We start from the raw sequence: 20,680 nt of genomic DNA, 5'->3' as shown, positions 1-20,680 counted from the left end.
AACCAGGAAGGCTGTTTTGAAGCTCTGTGCAGCAGGTCAGCAAATCAATCTGAATCAATCATTCAAAACCTTCATTTAGCCCAGTTAGAAAACAACATCTATTGTGAACAAGTGCTTTTCTGCAAGGACTCGCTGTGCAACCCTTACTCACAAGAGCAGTTTACTCAGAGAGGCAGCCCCATTGACGCCAATGACACTGTCTGCATGTAAGCTTTGTAGAACTGGGCTTCGGTTTAGCTCCCGCATGACAGCACATGGGAATTAAATGATAATCACACACAAATGTAAAATTAAACAATAAAACAGACAAGCTCATCACAATGGCAGCCAGGCCTCGCCCCCCTCCATCACTCCACACATACACACACACACATACACCAAAAAGGACTTTTATAAGTTTGATCATTTTTTTTATCTGCCTCAGACAGCCAAGTGCTGAGCAAATTTTCACAGTCTGTGCAGACTTGGGTGGGCTCTGGCTCCGCACAAAGAGGGAAATGTTTATTGACAAACGGAACCCTAATGGTGTGTCTAAGTGGTGTTTGAATGAACATGATTTGGGGATGGCTGGTGAGTGATTCAATGGCCTATCACTCAGTGTCGGGGGAAAGCAGGGCTGTTCCTCTCACCATAACCTGGCCTAAGAGAGACAGCTGGAAACTGGGCATGTGTTCTTTGTTAATGTGTTCATTGGCTTTCAGAGGAGCGTGTGTGTAATTTCCTTTTTTCCCTCTGCTGTGTGTTACGCCCGTATGGGACGTGAGCATTACACAGACACACCGGAACTAACCATATTCACAAGAGGCCTGACTGCGAGATTCCTACTTACCTTGCATAGCACCTTACTCCATGAGCAGCTCCACTGAGTTCACACACTGCCTATGGTTTTCCAAGTGCAGACTAAGGTGTTGGACTTGACCTTCAAAATCTTAAATGGCTTAGACGCCACCTAGCTGAGAGAGGCTGCCTCTCTCCTAATGCCCTACTGCCACAGTTTGAGACCAGCAGAGCTTCCTGAGCCATAGTCGTGTTGGTATTAACAGGAGGGGATGGGTGGCAGGGTAGTCTCTGTGAGGACCCCAGCTTGGAATCTGCTCTGACCTCTTGGTCAAAATTAGCCCAACCTGGTTACCTTCAGGGCATGTTGCCAGGCTCATCTTTTTCCCTCGAAAGGTTCAGAAAATGGGGAGCAGGATTGTGTGGATGGGGAACTGTTCAAGTGGGAGAGTGCTTTGAGTTTTTAAGTTGCTCTCTGGTGGTGAGTATCTGAAATTACATTGCCGCACGTCGGGTACATTATCAAGATCTCAGTGCTAATAATAACACTCGGCATGAGAAGGGGCATCACAAAGCAGCTCAAGATACATCCAGATCTTACGGGACAGAATGTCACCGTTGCATAATTTAAATCCACAAGCCATATTTGGCGATTCTAGGACATGCTGAACCAAGTTCTCTGTTCAGTTTCAGCATTGCCATCCCATTGGTTTTAATTCAGTTGCACTGGCGCAGCTGAAAGAAGTACTGCTAAGAGGTTTGGCAGAGTAGCTCAGACGTCAGAGGAGTTGCATAGGTATAACTAATCAGAATTTGGCAATTTTTTTAGCAGTTAGCAATACGGTGAAGTCCGTCAAATGTTCTGCAATTCCTGTTAAAGCTGATTTAATCTGCTGTTTCAGAATGTGTGATGTAATCTGGTTGATCAACATTTTCCACAAACTATTACGGTAGCTCAGGTCCTTCCATCTCCTGCCCTGTCTAGTACCTGAGCCAAATCCGGATATCCTGATTCAGGCAAACTTCCTATTAAAATGAGTGGAATTTGTGCCAGAGTAAGAAAGACAGTGGGATCTGTCTTTGGGTGATAGGAATACCTTTATAATAATTTCTTTAGCATCATTTTAATTCAGTAGACGCAGACCCAATTGAATGTATTCAGGGGACATTTTTTATCTCAGATCTTTTTTAAAAAAAACCACATATCCAACACAATTTTTACAAAATTTTGTATCCAAGCATTTTTTATATTATTCTTAGTTTCATATATTGTGGTAGCTGCCTCCAACCCCTACCGAGATCCTGACCCCATTGTGCTAGGCGCTGTTCAAACACATAATGAGAGTCAGATCCTTCCCCCAACGAGTTATAATCTAAAAAGACAAGACAGGCAAAGGGTGGGAGAAAAAAAATATTATTCCCCTTTCTCAAATGGGAAACTGAGGCATGGTAGTTACATGACTTGCCCAAGGACAAACAGGAAGATCTGTGCAGAGCCAAGATCTTTAGAGTCCCCATGCAGGGATTTAACCATAAAACCATCCTTCCTGTATGCAATTTACATGCCTATGTTATTGTCCCAGCACCGTTCAGACATTGTTTAAAGTTAAAACATTCCTCATGTCCAAACCTAGATATAATCATCCATCTTGTGAGGTGCCTGGTCCAGTGCCATCTCAGCTTTTCTTTCTGAGAGCAATGGAGAATGTCATAATGACTGTGGCTATATCAAGTCTTCAGACTTTAAGGTGCACTTCCCACCAAACTCAATGATACAGCTCACCAGTTCTTCTAATTCACTTGTACTTAATATCAGCAATAGGCTCCTGAGCAATGATAAACAAATGACGGTTACCACGCTAATCTGGACTGTGAACCGTTAATGATTTTCCACTATTTTGTTATATTCATTCATTTGTGATGTGCATCCATATCACACAAGGTCTCCATCGTCTATGCTACTTCAGGGAAGCATCTCTGGTGATTTTATATAATTTATATCATTACAAGTTTCATGTGCACTAATACATGAAACAGATGAAACTACATGATGGGGGGAAAAATGCCGTCAGCATCAGATTCTTACTTACTTAATAGCTTTCCTAGACTATGCCCTTCTTGCTGACAGGAGATAGTCATTTCAGTAGGAAACCATCTCATTCACACCACATATGGCAGCAGGGAAAGTGTGGAAGATGAATCCCTATAGCTACCTTCTGAAATGTAACAGGATCGTCTAGCTTGCTAAGCCATGACGACTGGGTTACAGATTTAACAGAAGGAGAATGAATTGCATCTGTATGTATTTTCCACCATGTTAAATACTTTATCTGCAGCTAGCAGGTTAATAACACCGTACATCTTACTTTGGGCTCTCGGTGAGATAGACATTCGTAAGCAGCCCGCAGCAGCTACAGCCCAGGAGTCAGGGGACAGACAGATCAACAGCTGTCAGCTGCCTTTCCTCTCCCATCCTCCACTTGGGGAGCTGCAGCAGCAGGGACAAGCTTGACTTTGAAAAGCCCTGAAGGAGCCAGCACCAGCACCAATTAAGGGCACGGGTTAAGTCAGGGCCTTCCAGGCCCACTCACCCTTCCTATAGTAACCCACCTAGAGCACTGAGTAAAGTGGTTTTACACCCACATGGTGAACAGCATCAGCAGCTGGGAGAGGAGCCATCACAGTCTCCAGGCATCATTCGCTGAACCCAGAAGCTTAGATTCAGAGTTTGTTCTTCTTGTTTAGAGTATGGGCACTGACTTCAGGATTACCTCCACCCTGCCCTTCTCCTGCCACTGTGACCTTTCAACAGCCCCACCTCACCCTCCCTGCCCATAGTCTTTTGCTTGCCCCTCCACTCTCTCTTTTCTGCTTTCTAATGCCTTCCTCCTTAGTTTCCTTCTCCTGTTTCCTTCTCTTACTCCCACACCCCCTTTTCCACCTTTTCTCTCCCTCATTGCAACTCCACATCCCTCTTTGGAACAAACTAAAACTAACTTTTACCGAAAGCGTTACAGGACAAATCCCCAACAGAGTTCCACTGATGTGCATGAGCAGAAGACGTAACAAGACAAGGCCAACACTCTACGTCTATGTTTTTCTGCCTTTCCCCCCACTTTTCATATTTTTTGTCCCTTTAAATTGCAAGTTCTTGGGAGCAGAAACATTTTTTTTTATATGTCTGTATAGCACCTGGAACACTTTGGGTGCTATTGCCATACAGAACTATAGGCATAGCTTAGTGCTGGTTGGAAAATGGGGTGTTCCAGAGGAAAAATGAAAACCCCCAAAATTTCAGCCAAAAACTGCAGAAGAAAAAGAAGCCCAAAACCCCAAAATATTCAGTTTTCTGATGAAAAATTGCAACGTTTTGAAGAAAGCAGACACTTTGTTGAGATATTTTTGTACAATTGAAATCCCATTTTTGATGGAAAATATTAACCAGTCTTAGCTTTGTATTTTGTACCTAAGCTGCATTTTTATCGTGTAGAGTTTTTATTCCCTGGATACTATTTACCTAGAGAAAAACAAAGCATACTTTTTTCCTTGATGAACTATTGACTTAGACTGACAAGATTTTCCATAGCTGAGTGATTTATTTCAACCTATTAACTTGCCAATTAAAAAAAACAGTTCATTGAAAAGTCACTAAAAAACAAAATTATGAAACACAAGTTCAGCTCATTACACTTTAATTACTGAATGCTACCAGAGTTCATAAATTCCTTATGTATTAAATCTTAATACCGTTGTTTTAAATATGTCAGGGTCTTTCCCCTCCCCAAATCTTGAGAAAATCTCATTTCACAGTTTCCCATAAAACCAGGTGCAAAACAGCTGCCTTATGCATGGAGTGATTCTTGAAGCACTTGGTTGATATCAGTAGCCAGGGAAATACCATGAAATTGAGGGGATTTCTATAGGTGCATACACAATCACCAAGAAGGTAGTTAAGGAGGGTAGTTAAGCTAAGCTAATGTTTCTCACATTTGAAGAAAGAAAATTCATGCACTCTTCTTTTGCAAAAACACTTTGCATCTCCATAATAACAGCTTCACCTGACTACATACTGTGGTAACAATGCATTGCCTGCCAGCAGTTTGCAGCTCAAACACAAATGCAATGACCGTGCTGGTACCACTTGATCCAGTGCAGACAGTTGCCAGGCACCAGGAAAGTTCTGCAGATCACTGAGTGATTATCTTTAAAGATCTGTTCCTATTTTTGACAAACCTCATAGACTGTTCCTGAACAGTCCCTCCTGAGAATATTAACCTGCTTCTGTCACTATCCCAATACTCATTCTAACAAATCGCCTCTCCATGAATCTGTCATCTGACGCCTGTATCAGTGTATAACATGTCCTGCCTAGTAATCTGTGTGTTAATGTAATTTGCTCTGTGCCATTCTGCCCTGCAACTGTGGGATGTCCCGTGGGCCAGACCCTTCCCCCTACCCCCTTCATTCAGTCTTTACAGCCTGGTTCTACTAGGAAGGAGCAAGATTTTGACTATAGTGAACTCAATCCCAAGGCCACTGAAGTCAAAGGGAGTCTTACCATTGACTAAATGCGCTTTGGTTTAAATCCAGTGTTTTCATTCCACTGATTACCTCTGATAATTTATCATGAGCCTTGCTTTAAAGCTGTTGTCTCCAGTCTGGTCTAATACGATCCATAATTTAACTTAGCAACAACATCAAGAGTTAGATGACTCATTCCTATAAACATTTACCAACTATGAATATTTCTGTCTCTGTCCCACTAAGTTCTGTTACTTCACAGCAATGAGATTATCTCCACAGTCACATCAAACACTTTCATCTACCTGTTTCATGGAAAACATGAGTTCATATCATTTAATAACGCCAGTAAATTTAATCCCAAACCACTGAAAAAACAAATGAAGCAGCTGCAGTTTTCAGGCTGCTAACAATTTTTTTTAGACCCATGTCTATTGTATTACTTACTACTCAGCGCTGATTTAAAAGAATGCAACTCTGAACTACAAAGGAGTTTAGTTTGCCATGTATGGTACGAAAGGAAAACATAACATATGCCTAAAAAAAAAATCCCATAAAAACAATGGATCAAATTTAATGTCCAAAGAATGACAGCATTTTTCCAACATAGCTTTAACTCAGAATTTTAAAGCAGGATGCTGAGAAAATTACAATGACATTAAGATGCCAGGTCATCTATTCGAATAAATTATGACTCTATTGCATTGCAACCACTGTTTTCCTAGTGCTCACTCTGGAATTGGGGTTGATTCCAGAGATGTTCCTACTAAGAGAAAGGTACCCGATTTTCAACACACGCTTTAAAAAACAAGTAAGGTTTTGCTTTAACAAATGAGAACATATTTGTCCAGAATTATTATGTGCTCTACTTGCATGGGTATTTCCCAGTGTTTCTGTATCTCAGTCCATGAAGGGGAAACGCTTTGAATTTCTTACAATTGTATGCTGAAATAATGACATCAATGATCTTAAGGATTCCACAACTGATCAGTGACATTCACCCCCTATTTAACTGGCATGAAACAGACTGCATTCTGGGCTGAATCCTGCCCTCTGTACAAGGGGGGAAAGGCAATATAGGGGACCTCTTCTATCACCAATAGGCACACAAACAAACATACTTTAATAATGCACTAGAGTGAACCAGGATTTATGCCTAGCTAAAATGCTGGCCCATGCACCAAGGGTGTGTGGGTGGCAGGAAATAGGGAATTGTATGCTACCAACAGTGTGATTACGGAGGGCATCTTGCTGTGAGATGACAAGTAATATTCTGCTCTCCATGCTTTGCGTTGGCTTGTCAGGAGACATACTCTCCTGAGCAAACAGAATGTCTCAATTCCTAGACCTGTGGCCACTTACTTACCCACCACTTGTTACACCTCCTACCTCTCACACCGTTGTTTTTGATTAAAGGGGGGAGTTAGCCCATAAGTTATAAACAGGTATTATACAAATATTTGGGGGATTTATGTCTACATACAGATGTCACGAACCCAGAGCCTTCAAGCACTATTGGTGTTCCTTTTAATTGACTCCCTTAACTTTCTTTCCAGAGGAATCCATATTTTGAAAGGTTTTCAGTGCTAACTGTTAACAAAACCCATGGTTAAAAGAGGTGTAAGGATGAGAACAAAATAGAGAGAGAGACAGAGAAATGACCTCTTGTGTTCTCTTCCAGACCTACATCTCTATGAGTCTGTGATAGATAAATAGATAATGGCACTGTGGGTGATATTCTCTAATGTCCTTTATTAACAGAGGGCTAGACGGTGACATTTGTGCTCCTAGAGGAGTACTGGGGAAATTTATGACTCAGACAGATTCTCATGGGCTTCTCTTCATGCACAAACATTGGAAACATTGTTTGCAATTAACTGCACTGGCTTCCAATGCAGATGCAATTCAAGGTGACCTATAAAGCTCATTAAGGTTTGGGTTCTATGTACCATAGAGGCAACTTGTTTCCCTCCCTCATGCTCTTACCCAACCGTTGAGCTTTCAACCTTATAGCCTCCAGACACCAACATCTGGGGACTAGAGGCAGGGCATTTTGAATGGACGGGTCTCAATACTGGAAGTCAATGTTCCTCCTTTTCCAAGAGAGGCTAAGCTTGCTGACCTAGGAGGCACACTCCAAAGCTTCTCTGTTCACACAGATTTTGAGGGTATTGTTGTGTGCTGGAGGGAATATTTTTATTGCTGACATTACTGATGTAGATTGAATAGTGTGGTTGTGGTTTGGTTTGATGTTTAACACACAGACATTTGTAGATAAGTGATGGGGGGGTCGGTATAAACTGAAGTTTGGGGGAAATGTTCGTGCAAAACCTCTAGCTTCATATGAGTTTCATATAGCTCAACTGCTGGGGGAACCTATGAACATTATGGGCCTGATTCTTCATTGCCCTGTACCGCATGTAGTCATTTACATCAGTGTCATGCAAAGTAGGGGTGAAAATCAACCATTCTGATTTTGCACTGGTGAAAAGACTATATAAGGTGTAGTGCAAGAATCGGGCCCTATAGTGAAAAGAGAACTTGATTGTTGAATTATCTGAGGGCAAAGAGATCAATGGGTGGGGTAGGCAGGTGCACAAGAAACAAATTAGACATTCTGTTTCCTACAGTTAATCTGAATGGGAAATGGGATTTGTTCCGGGTGTTCAGTAAACCAGTGTAAATTAACTTCCAACACTTTTTAAATTTTGCTCTACGGGCATGTCTTCCTTGTACCATAGCTCATCACTTTGATGTTTTCCACTTCAAACATCAATAGCATCACCGCCTTCTTTTCTGTATCATATAAAACACCTTGATATGTAGCTATGCCTCGGGGAAATGGGAGGTTATTTAAATTGAGTGTTAAATTAAATTTTCTGTCTAGTTATCATGTAGGGTTCTTTCGCGGGGGTGGATTAAATCATTGACACTGACATATATACTGTTCTGTATAGCCAGCTAGTTCATTCATGAAATTACTCTTTAATTTAGTGTTACTAGCAGATACTATATTGCTTTTAAGTAATTATGCAGTTTATTTCCCTTTGGGATAGAAAGAGGCCCATACTGGAACTTCAGATCCTACATCTCCACTATAAATTTCAGGTGGAGGTTCAAACTGGGATGCCTCAATGCAAAGCCACCCCTACAGTTCTGGATCTTGATCAGATCCAAAACGGGAATGGGTTCCATCTGGTTCGAATGTGGCTTAAAAGGTGGAACAGCTGGTCCTGTAAGTCACCCATCATTTAAGAAGGAAAAATTCTTGTAAATCAGCTCACACTGTCAAACTCCAATTCTGGCCCCAGTTTAGAATTGAACCTGAACCCAAACCTTATCCATATCCCCAGCGGTGACCTCTCGGCCAGATCTGCTTTTGGAATGTCCTGCTTCTGACAATGAAGATGATGATGATTGATTTGGGTGTCTCATTTTGTCCAGGACAGTCCTTTTTTTAAGCCCTGTCCCGTCTGTGCTGACTTTGCAAACGTGGGCATTTTTCCCGTTTGCTCTTGTCAACTTGATCATTGGCAAGAGCAAACGGGACAAATGCCCACTTTTGTCAAAAATGTGGGGTAGGGAGGAACATGAGATCTGTGATGCCAGCCCCGCATGGGCAGGGGCAGGGAAGAAGGGCTTGGGCTGGGGGCAGGCAGGGCTCAAGCGAGCAATGACGCCAACCCCACATGGGGAGCGGGGGCAGGGCTCAGGTGAGTGGCTCAGGCCAGCCCACCTGGGGAGGGACGCTTGGGCTTGCCCCTGTGGGAAATATGGTCACCCTATTGATGATGGTGGTGGTGGTATTGAGAATGATGCTGCAGTGCTCATGGTGGTACCCACTGGCACCCAGGTAATTGTCTGGTAAGTTTTTTTATAAATTAGATTTTTCTATCTCCACCCTAACCCTAATATGTGATAAATCAATTGCTGAGAAGCCTTGCTTTTCTTGGGTTCTAGCTGATCAGAAACCTGAGATTCTTTTAATACTCTAGACATCAAACCGGACCGTCATTTCCACCCTGCTACCAAAATACACCACACAGCCTTCCAATAAATGGGCCAACATAATTCACACACACACATGCACACACTCATGAGAACAGCCTGTTCATCTGCAGAATATTTGCCTTTGGGGGACCATTTCAGCCATGGTATCAAAAGTCATTTTGCTGGGAAAACCTAACTTGCTATAATATCCATTTAATTTGAACTTTAACGGCAAAGGGAAATGAATGTTTCCAATTCTGCTTATTCCTTATATGGTGAATGTTAGATAACTTGAGTTATTTATAGCCCATAATTTGATGGGGGGGCAGTTCAGGAAGGAAGAAGGGGCTATGAGCAAGGAGAGGCTGGATTTTTTGCAGCCCCGCTGAAGAACCATGAACTAAACTGCACTCTTCAAGAGCAGCTGGCTTTATTCATATACCCCATAGCACACTGAATCATAAGCTTGGCAACTGAAATATATGTGTTTTATTACTATAACAACAAGATACTAAAAAGGTTGTACTAAAGAATATGATCAGAGCCAATGAATGTTGATCCGCAAGTTTTGCATCAGCAGCTAGTTCATAAATGTTCATATTTGGAGACTTTCACAAAAATGTTACATGTTCTAATTGCGCAATAACAATAATAAAATATTAATAAATTATATTAATATATAATCATTAATAATAATAAATGTGCTGGGAATTAGCACTGAATTTAGAGCTGGAGAAGATAAGAGTATTAGGTCATCCAGCACATCTACCTGCCATTGCAGTATTTTTTCCTTATATTGTATTTTCTATTGTTTATTTATTTATTTGGATTGTGGTAGCCCTTACAGGCCACCGTGGAGATTGGGGGGGCCCCGTGGAGATTCGTAGGTGCTGTACAAATACATAGCTCTATTAGGCTGTAATTAGGGACAGCCCCCGTCCCAAAGATTTCCAGTCTAAATAGACAAGACAGGCAAAAGGTGGGAAGGGAAACAGAGGTGCAGAGAGATAAGAGACTTCTGCAAGGTCAGGTCAGATCAGTGGCAGAGAGAACAGAACCCGAGTGTCTTTTTTTCAGCCTAAATAAATGTCTCAAGCAATGGGCACATTTCTCTTGAGAGACTACATCACAACCTAATAGAGCTGCTAACTAGGAAATTGTACTCATATTCAGCCTAATTTTCTTTTAATTAAATATCATCCCATTGCTTCTAGTTGAAATCCTTTATACTGCCCTAAATACATCTTTTCCTCCCTCGGTAATTGTACCATGTATCATAATTAGCAGAGCTCTTCCATGGCCCTGGCATCACATAGTAGTCATGACTTGGCCATCAGACCTTATTGGCCAACTAGAGAGCTGATGAAGTGGAAGTCATCCCAGTATTCCACAGTTTGTCTCAGTCCACACACTCGGAGCATAAAGTTGTTGTTCTGCCGTGCCAATGAACTGAACATTACTTGAACACGTTTTTTTAAACTAGGAAACAGGCAATTTTACTTGAATAAAATCACTTCTATAAACAGATGACCTGTACATTAATGTGTATAATAAAAGCTCATTCAGGCAGACTCTGAGGGTACCTCACAGAAAACGCTACGGATATGTCTGGGTGCTGCTTTGTAAACCCGAATCTGTGGGACTCGGGCTATTAACTCCAGGGTGTTTCCAAGCCCACACTTGAGCATCCGACCTGGACTGTAAACCTGGGATTACAGTTGCCGGACCCAGGTCTCACAGCCGTGCTAACGTATCCATGCTGCACAACACAGACCTTCTGACTCAGTGTGAGGTTTGAGCTGCAGCCACACTGCAAAATGACAGGGCTTGGACACGAGTCACAGCAGGACTTGGGCTCTGACCCACCTCCCTAGCAGGGTCCTAGGACCTGGGTCCTGAGGGCTTGCTTACCCAAATCACACTGATTTGTGTGTGTGGATGGAAAGGGAGCTTCGGCTCAATCCTGACTCAGAGCTCAGGCTTAGTGTGCAGTGTAGGCAAACATAAGAGTACCAGAAAGTTCTGCTCTGTTATCTTCCTAAAATGTCAGCTATTTCCTGCCTAATGAGGTTTAACTGGATAAACTCTTTGTTATGACTAACAATGACAAAGAATTGTTCCATGCAATGGCAAAGTTATATAGAAGATCACAGGTCATTTCCAAGACTAATACGAAGCCCAAAGAAAAGGTAACTTTTAATTTAATTTAAAGGGAGTCTTTAGTTGTGGATAAAAATTGTTTACAGATGTTGTCAACCAATTTGCCCTGGTTCTGCCTGTCAGAATATTGTTTGTAGTGTCCTCATTGTCTTATTAACCTGAATGCAACACAGTGCAAAAGGAAAGGTGATAGATGGTACTTGCTGCTGCTGCATGGCAGTCATGGAGGAGCGTCAGGTTTCATTGATTGTAAACCATTTCTTCTGCACTGGGAGATTGACTGCATGTGGATAGAACCCATTAACTGTAGCTGTGCCGACAATTTCACTTCAGAGAGTTCTGTGGGGGGAAAAGTACCCCTGTCTGCACTGTGTTGATACCTCAAGCCAGATGGAGAGCTATCTCGATAACTCATTCAGCTAATGTATAAAATGTGGCATGACGTCTATGCAGGATCCGTGCCTTGCTGGTGTGAGAACTGGTTGCAAAACACACTCCATGATCTTCCTGTGGTTGTTGTTTTAAGCATTTCAAATACCAGGCATTGTATGTGCCAAAGTCAGGATGTTATTAAAAAAAATAAACTCCAGAGTCAAGATACAATGCAGCAACCTTTGAGCAGAGTTACCCTTATCACTGAAAGTTTTACAGAGGTGTCTTGTATGTGAATTTAGTTCTTTAAAACCAGAATATCGTGTTATTTCTGCTGTGCACTGTAAAATCAGGCGAGATATGTAGCAGCAATAAATCAATTATTTCTTGCAAATTAGGGCAGAATAGCGTTGGCTAACAGAAGTTTTCCATATGGTCAGGATGAAAGGTATGGGATTTCTAGATAACTGTAGTAAATGGGTTTCAGTGCAGGGATAGAACTGAAAGGTCTAGAGAAATGTCACCTGCATGTGAAGAAACAGAGATCAGCTAGCATTGAGCATCATGTTAGTGAGGGGTGGTTTCATTACTGAATATTGGGAATTAAACAGGATGAAGAAATCAGCAAGAGAGTACATGTTGTTTAAGATATTGAATAAGGAATAATCACTTAGTGGGGAAAGGAGATAATAAAATAATATTAGGATAATTTTTAAACAGAGGCCAAAACCTATTTTTTTCTGTAAAAATTCCATCCTACACAGTAAATACGGGGGAAGGGGAAGAATACTGCAAAGGAGAAAAGAGAAAATAGGAGGAAATGAAATGATCACATTTGAATCCAGAACATCCCAGGGAGAGTCCACATCTAACTCGGCAGCAGTCCAAATGCTGATTCAAATTCAGATGCTGTGCCTCCAAATATGTATAGTCATTGATCTGTTTTGCCCTCCTTTTCTTCTGCAAATCAGAGCACTAGACCTTCAGAGGCAGTGGAAATTATTCACTTAGCACATTTTAAGGCCTTTTATGTAATATGTAGTGCTTGCCATATGGTCCAACCACCCATCCTAAAATGACACAACGCCCTTCCCAGTTGTGGCTAGTTTAAATCAGAAAACCTCCCAGAACTTTTGGGTTTTTTTAAACATTTAGGTTTTGGGTTTTTTTAAACATTTAGGTCCTAATCCTGCAGGGAAAAACTCCCCAAAGTTCATAGAACTTTGGCCTGCAGGAAAAGAAGCAAAATTGTCTAGTGGAGTGGGGGTGAGCCAGTAGTAACTTAGTTTTAGCACCATCTGTTCCACTGATTTGCTAAATAGCCTAGGCCAAATCACGTGTACCTCTTTGTTACTCAGTTTCCCCTTCAACAAAATCTAGTTCTTACATATCTCATGGAGTGTGGGGGGTATGTTAGTTAGTTAAGACTTAACATTGGCCAGTTAACATGTGTAGAAAATATTGACAAGATAAAGAAAATGTTCTGAACAGCAGACCTAGTCATGTCAGTATCTCCAATGAAGTGATTGAGAGACATCTAAACACATGAGTAAGAGGGTACAGGATTAGCCCAAAAAAGCATCCAGAGTTTGCCTGGTGCAGAGTATGTATCTTCAGTTTGGCTAAATTGGTAACTGCATGAGGATATTCGTTTCATAGGTTTTAAGTCCAGAAGGGACCATTCTGATCATCTAGTTTCACCTGCTGTATAACACAAACCAAAGAGTCTCACCCAGTAATTCCTGCAATGAACAGGATTATTCCACAAATGTAGTTTTGTAGGGGCCCGAAGGAAGAGTGTTCCACTTCATGGGAAGCAAGATGGCAAAAAATGATTGCTCCCTACCTCAATTATGAACCTATAAATATTTATTTGGGGCCTTTTATTTTATTTTATTTTATTTTTTGGTGCTGCAGAAAGTATTGTTATTGACCCAAAATTCCTACTCAACATAGAAATTCTCCAGCACCTTCAATTTTCACCAAACAAACTTCAGATGGTACCGTATCTGATGCTACCATTGCCAGCTTAACCTGTCTTCACCGAGAAATACCCGCTGGACTGATTCTTCTCTACCTGACACTGGTTTTAAATTGATGTAACTCCAATGGGCCAGATTCAGTGCTGGGTCACCTGACAGGCACAGCTGAAGTGGAGGTGGAACAAAGATGGTTTTATGACACATTTATACTGCCCAGATTCTGGGCTCAATCAGATACCAGACCCAAGGTTTGCTCACATTTATGGCAGCCTCCCCACAGCTGCCTATCGACTGCTTCACAGACCAGAATCCCACACTTTGACCATGCCTCTCTCTAACATGCCCCCTGAATTAGGGCCTGTGGGAGTGGGGGACAGAATAGGACCATTCTTGCTCTGGCACTGGGAAAACTCTCATCTGGCCTAACTAAAGCTCCTCATGGATTGTATACACTGGCAGAGTGGCATAACGGGGTCTGAGTAGGGGCCTGAATCTGTCCCATCGACTTCAGTTGAATCTCTCCTGCTTTGCAGCAGTGTAAATGAGAGAGAAGATAGACTCAGGCTTAATATCCTAATTTAAATAACACATCCCTAACTCTGCTGGTCATCTGAAAAAGAATCAGCTGTAAGAACACTTGACAGCTCTGAATGGTGATCCAGAGTCTGAATGAGTGGCTTTGTATGGTGATCTAGTCCTAGTGTGATCTAGTCCTGCTTAAAGTGTGGTTATAGTCAAAAGGGGGCTTTGAAAATATATGGCACTTTCCTTCTCAATAGCTCTGCTACCTGTATGTATCCCCAGTCTCATTGGCTCACTTTTCTAGCAAAGAAAATATTTTGCTTTCTTTTTTCTTTTAGTACTGCAGAGCAATAGAGAGCTATGGGAGAATGAGCTGGTTTCTTTTCTGGTTCACGCATCATCCACAGAACTGTTAAATTCAGATTGCAGAATCTATGTTCCTGATAATGAAGCAAGAGCCAAGAACATAGCCCCAGACTAAATGTATTTAGGTGCCAAACTCCCGTTGATTTTAATGGGAGTTAGGTGCTTAAGCACCTTTAAGGATCTGGGCCACAGATCCTTGGTTGAATGTGCCATGCAGGCGCTCATTAAAACTATACATTTTGTTCCTAGAAATCAGAACAAATTTGATCCATATGTCATAGGAAGTTATATAAATGGGGAGCCTCATGGTGCCTTTTTCAGAGTCCTTAAATTTCAGGCATATTTTTGAAGAAATATGCAATACAGAAATGGTGACGGAAAATAGGCATCTCTAGGGTAAGTGGTGCTAGGGAAATTCAAAGCGCAAAGAGAGAGAAAAAAGTAGATTATTCTAATTTTGTTCTTGCAAATGAAAAGGGTAGGTGATACCAGGTGAAATCAGGAATTAGATTTCTCAGGGCAGATGGATTTGAAAAAAACCCTACAGGCCAAACTAAAAATGGTTATCACAGTGAAGTTATGGGCTCTTCAAGCTGCCAAGACAAACAGTATGGTATGCAACCCAAAGTGGTAAAGGTTACATGCATGGAAAATGGAGCTGTCCCTGAGGACTAACGAATATAATGCAATTATTATTATAATTTTCAGAGAGCTTTGAGAAAACCAAGGGCATATCAGACTACCTCCCTTGACTTCACTGAACATGAAAGCCTTAAAAGTTACCTTAAGGGCTGCTCAAACCTGGGAATTGTTGCAATATACACTGGGTAAGGGCCGCTTAAGTTGTTTCTGAAAGGGAAATTAGTATCGCTTTAGTAATTAGCAAGAATTCTTTGAGGAGATTGCTGTGATAAAAATACTGGGCACTTAACTAAGTCTCGTCTTATTTCATAGTGGGGCCGTATGCAATGCCTGGGAGGGTTTTGCTATCTGTTTTTAAGCAAACTGTAATCTGTTCTGGATTTTCAATAGAAAATCACTGTGATTGTTGGATATCTAGGCTCAGCATCCATATGAATCTGACACTCTGGGTTATATTCAAGCCTCACTGTGGGTATCTTTATTTATCTTGTATAAGGGCTGCAGAGGTCATCAGGTGCCTGATTCTGAAGGGACTCATGTTCAGGTTGGCAAAAAAAAATATCTTTAGCTATTTTGCTAACACTTTCAAATTGTCCTCGTCAATCCAAAAGGCCTGCTTTATAACCTTGCATTTACATTTATAACCGTCGTTCATCAGGGTTTACTGTAGGTTTACTTTCTGGAGGAATTTACATGGTTAGAAAAGAAATGAAGGAATTTAGACATCAGCCCCAATTTCCCCATGATCTCAGCCCCCTTGTTGCTGGCACATCCACTTCTTTTCCTCCTGGAGAGGAAGTTTTGTCTAACGGTTAAAGACTGGGCGTAAGGACCTCCTGGACTCCATTCCCAGGTTTGCCACTGAGTTGCTGTGTAATTTCAGGCAACCCATTTGGGACCTGATCCTGCCCCTTAGAAGTCAATGACCTCACTGGGAGCAGGATCCAGCCCTTACTCTCTCTTTGCCCTAGTATCCCCATCCTGCAAGATACTGAGCACACTTGTGCTGATGCAGCAAAGCCTTAAGCCCAGACTTAGTTTTAAGCATATGAGTATAATTACTGAAGTTGTTGCTTAAAGTCAAGCATGTGCCCAAGTGCCTTGCTACACCATGGACAGAGTGCTGAGCACTTTGCAGGGCTAAGCTATAAACTGGGGGTAGAAATACTTATCTAATCTCCAGGGGGGTTGCCAACCTTAGCCAATATTGGACATCCATCAGTGAAAGATGCAATATGAAGTGCAGAGTACTTGATGTGTTATAGTCATTATTACTGGGATCTATTTATGTACGTTATTTCTGCAAGAACGGAACACCAGCCTAAGATAGAACAGTCTGTTACAGAGACTAGGGAGTGGTGTGTAAAAGGGTTTCAGTGGGTAATAGGCTGTTTTAATTACTTGGGACTAGCCCCAAAGAGAAATGGGAAGGAAGAGCCCTACCACAGGGTATTTGTGCAGAATTGGCTTCTCTGCTTCTTTCTCTAATATTTTTATTTTAGAATAATGGAAACGTGAATACTTTTGCTGGGGGCAAATGCATTGGTGAGATTCTACTGGACTTATAAGAGCCCACAATGTTTGTAACTAGCTGTAATACTCCATTTTGAGACAGGCGGAGGAGGTCAATTGGGCAGAACCAGTGGGGTGGGGCTAAGAGTCAATAAGGCTTGCTCCAGCTGATGAGGACTTGCTCTAGGATAGGAGTTTACTTTAGGTAGAAGGCTGCTCTGATCTTGGGGAGCTCATTCCAGGTTTGGAGTTTACTGTACTTAAGGAGCTTATTCTAGTCTGTGAGTATGGTGTGGCCTTGGAGCCCAGTCTAGGTTGGAAGTTTTATATAGCTCCTAAGGTTACTCTAGGCTGAGTTTAGTTTAGCCCAGGGCAGGAGCATGTTTCTGTTTTAGGAGCTCATTCCTGTCCTAGGAGCTGGCAGACTTCAGTTAAGGGTTTTAGTTAGAAGTTTTTCTACCTTTTAATAAGGTACTATATAAAGAGGTAGTTCTGTCTTATGAAGCTGCTATTTGGAGTTTTGGAAGTTAAAATTAGGGTGTGTCCTCTGGGATTTTCAATTAAGTCACTTATTTTTCTATATTTTAACGGACTTCTCATCTCTTCTGCTTGCTTTGCCTTTACTGCATTTATGAGTCTAGAACCCACAGCTGAAAACTTAGTGTGACAGATATACATGACTAAACAAGGGAAAGCTCTCTGGTAAGCTTTCTTGTTTAACTTGGAGGAAGAGCCCTTCAGTAGAGTATGTGGTTGAGAATACAGCAGAGCTCTGTGGAGCTGAGAGAATTATGTGGAGAATTATTATGTAAATATTTTATCACAAAAATTTCAATGGAATTATATATATATATATTCAGGAGTATTCACTGATAATATATCAGGCCTGCTAAGCTAGGTGAGTGAGGAGGAAATTTTCAATTTATTTGAAAACTGCCATGAAAATAACTGAATAAATTACTGGACAAATATTTGACTTGCTTTTTTGACAAGTATGTGACACCTTCCTGTTTTAGGCTTGTGTGTAATGAGAAATGAGGGGGAAATGGACAAAAGAACGGAAAGGCATACTGGTCTGCGATTTTGGTTAATCTAGCCCATGGATATCAGTCTAAGAGTCCACCTTTTCCTTTTTATCATTATAAAGGATTTGTATGATGGAGCTGAGAGCAAGATGCCATAGTTAAGAGCTAAAAGATATCCTATCTAAAGGACAACTAAAAGAGAGAGAACATTAAGTGCCAAAGTCAGAGAATGGATGGAGGTTGATTAACACCAGCTGAAGTTCTGGGACTGTAGTGCTTAATATGGGTGCAAGGAACAAAAGTGCTAATTTACAATAAAACCTTGAGGGCCTTATGCATTTTGTATGAGGGTCTCTCTCCTCATATGGGATGCGTGTTTTGTGGCCATATAAAAAGCTGAAATGATCAGGTACTCTAGTTACACGAGAATACCAGGTCATGGGGGGAGGACATTCAGAAAGAAAATCTGATCTGACATTGATGAACTGTAGTTAACAAGACCTCTCTAGGTCCATCCAAGCCCCAACACTTCTATGATTCTAAGTACACCATACAACTCCAACCAACAGACATGAACAAGCAAGAGCCCCTTCCTCAGTCCTTCAGTGGAGGTAGGATTGGGCCCTAGAGATATGAGTCACATTAATAGTTCTTACTAGGAGAAGTTTTAAACATCTAGATGTGGCTGTTTGACACTGACTGTAGAGTCATAGCATCAGAGTTGCAGTTCTCAGATTAATTGCTTCATGCAAGCTATCCACTGGTAATTTTCTAGTCAACCCAGGATGGGCCAATAATACTTTTTCATTTGGAGTAAACATTTTTGAATGGACTTTCTAAACACTCTCCTTTTCTCACCACTGCACTGATTGATACTGCAATGCATGGGGTGTTAAACTGTTTGGTATGTTCAATAAACTTTGCTTACTGATTTTGCTGCATCATCAAACAGAAGTTGAAAATATTTCCATTTGGACTATTCAAAAGTGCCAAGTGAACTCTCTCTGTCCTGAGAACGGTGATTATATAAGTTTCCTGTGTGTCAGCCTAGCTATTGATAGCTGCTAAATAAAAAGGATTGCAACATGCTGACCAAAAAAGAGAAATTATGGGTTATTTTGGGGTTTAAAAAAGTCTTCCCTCCAAGTCTTCAAGATCTCACCTTAATGCACAGCTGCAGTGTGTAAGGGAAAACAGGATGCAGGGTTGCCATGTTAGAGGAACTGAATGTAAATCAAAAAAGACAAACTCATTGCCATATATTACATGGGTTAGACTTCACCATTTTGAGCAAGGTGACTAGTTGTCACTGGCTTGTTCAGGGCACTCCCCGTAACAGGGCTGTCCAGCTGTTTTGTATGTTTATGCTGGGGTGTTAACGTATCACTTTTTCCTCCCACTGTGTCACCTCCTTCCCTTGTGCTGACAAGTGATTCAGACGCCTGCACTGGGAATGTAAATCAAACACAAGGGATAGAAAGCAGGGTTTCAAAGTTGTCCATTAACCAAGGCGGAAGGGGTGGTGCAGCAAAAACAAACATTTCCAAGTTCAAGTCTGAAACCATAGAGTGTGTTGAAAAATCCTTCCTCCTTGTCCATTGCTAGAAAGCTTCAGTGTGAGCCCTTTCCTTAGCGCAGAAAATATTTAGTGGTGCCATGACTTCCCAACCCAGGTGCTGTGACTCCAAATCAAGTCTGACACCAGACTTCAAAGACACAAAGAAGGTGCACATTAAAGAGGTTTGGGTTTTTCTCATTAGCATTTGGTGACCTCAGTCGAGTGTTTAACATTTCTTGATGGTGGGTTCTTGATTTCCTGCGAAAATTCAAAGCTGAGGCAGGCTTGATCTAATTTCCACCACCTAGTGATGCCAAGTTAACTGGCCACTGTTATGAAAGATTAATGGCATAAAGTTTGGAGACTCAGGGCTTGTGCCAGCTGAGCATCTTCAACTCCAATTGACTCCAGTGGGAGTTGAGGGCACTCAGTACCTCACAAGAATAACCCATGTGGGCCCAATCCCCCAGGCTTTAGTCAGCCAAACATTCTCATTAAAGTCAGTGGAAATTTTGCCTAAATAAAGATGAGGGCCGGGCCCGGAATCCCAGGAAAGTTTCAGGAAAATTTATTGGGATTAATAGATTTCTAACGGGCAGGGAAGTACCCCTGGTCAGTTTGAATACCTGATCATATTTCCTTGCTAGTCAAAATGAAATCAAAAAGCAATTGGGTCCCCACGGCATTCTTCAAAATCATTTCTGAGAGGCTTCTCCTAAAATCAGATTTACAGATGTTACCTCAGATTGTTCTGTAGTGTCACCATCACGTGCTGGGGTCGAAACTGCAGATTAGGTTTAAAGCACGTCTACCAGTAGGTGAATTTGAAAGTGCCCAAAGGTTCAGTTTGGCCAGTGAACCACACTAGAGTTTAGATATTTACCAGAGCCTTCCTTGAGAGGTTTCGCGGCTCCCTGGTTGCAGCCAGGCAGGAACTAACACAAGAGCATCCTTTCTGGCTGTATTTAGTCACTTTTACTTCCAGTCCTGACTAGAGCCAGGAAACCCAGCGTGGAGAGAAATTTACTTTTTTAGAAAAGTCTTGAGTGAATTTAGTGCTGGCAAAAGATGCTGAAAGAGAGAGCCTTGGAAAAGTGACATTCATCCATCTCCTGAACAGGAACCACATGGGTAGCACAAGCTTCCCTCCTCTGGCCTACCATTGTGCAGCATCCGTGGCCTGGAGAGGAACCTTTTTTGGAGGGGTGGGGGGGAGCGTAGCTCCTTGTAAACTTATCTGGTCCTTGGCCTCT

Source organism: Caretta caretta, chromosome 10 (assembly GCF_965140235.1).
Source record: "Caretta caretta isolate rCarCar2 chromosome 10, rCarCar1.hap1, whole genome shotgun sequence".
NCBI classification, from domain to species: Eukaryota; Metazoa; Chordata; order Testudines; family Cheloniidae; genus Caretta; species Caretta caretta.
This window is presented reverse-complemented; position numbering follows the sequence as displayed.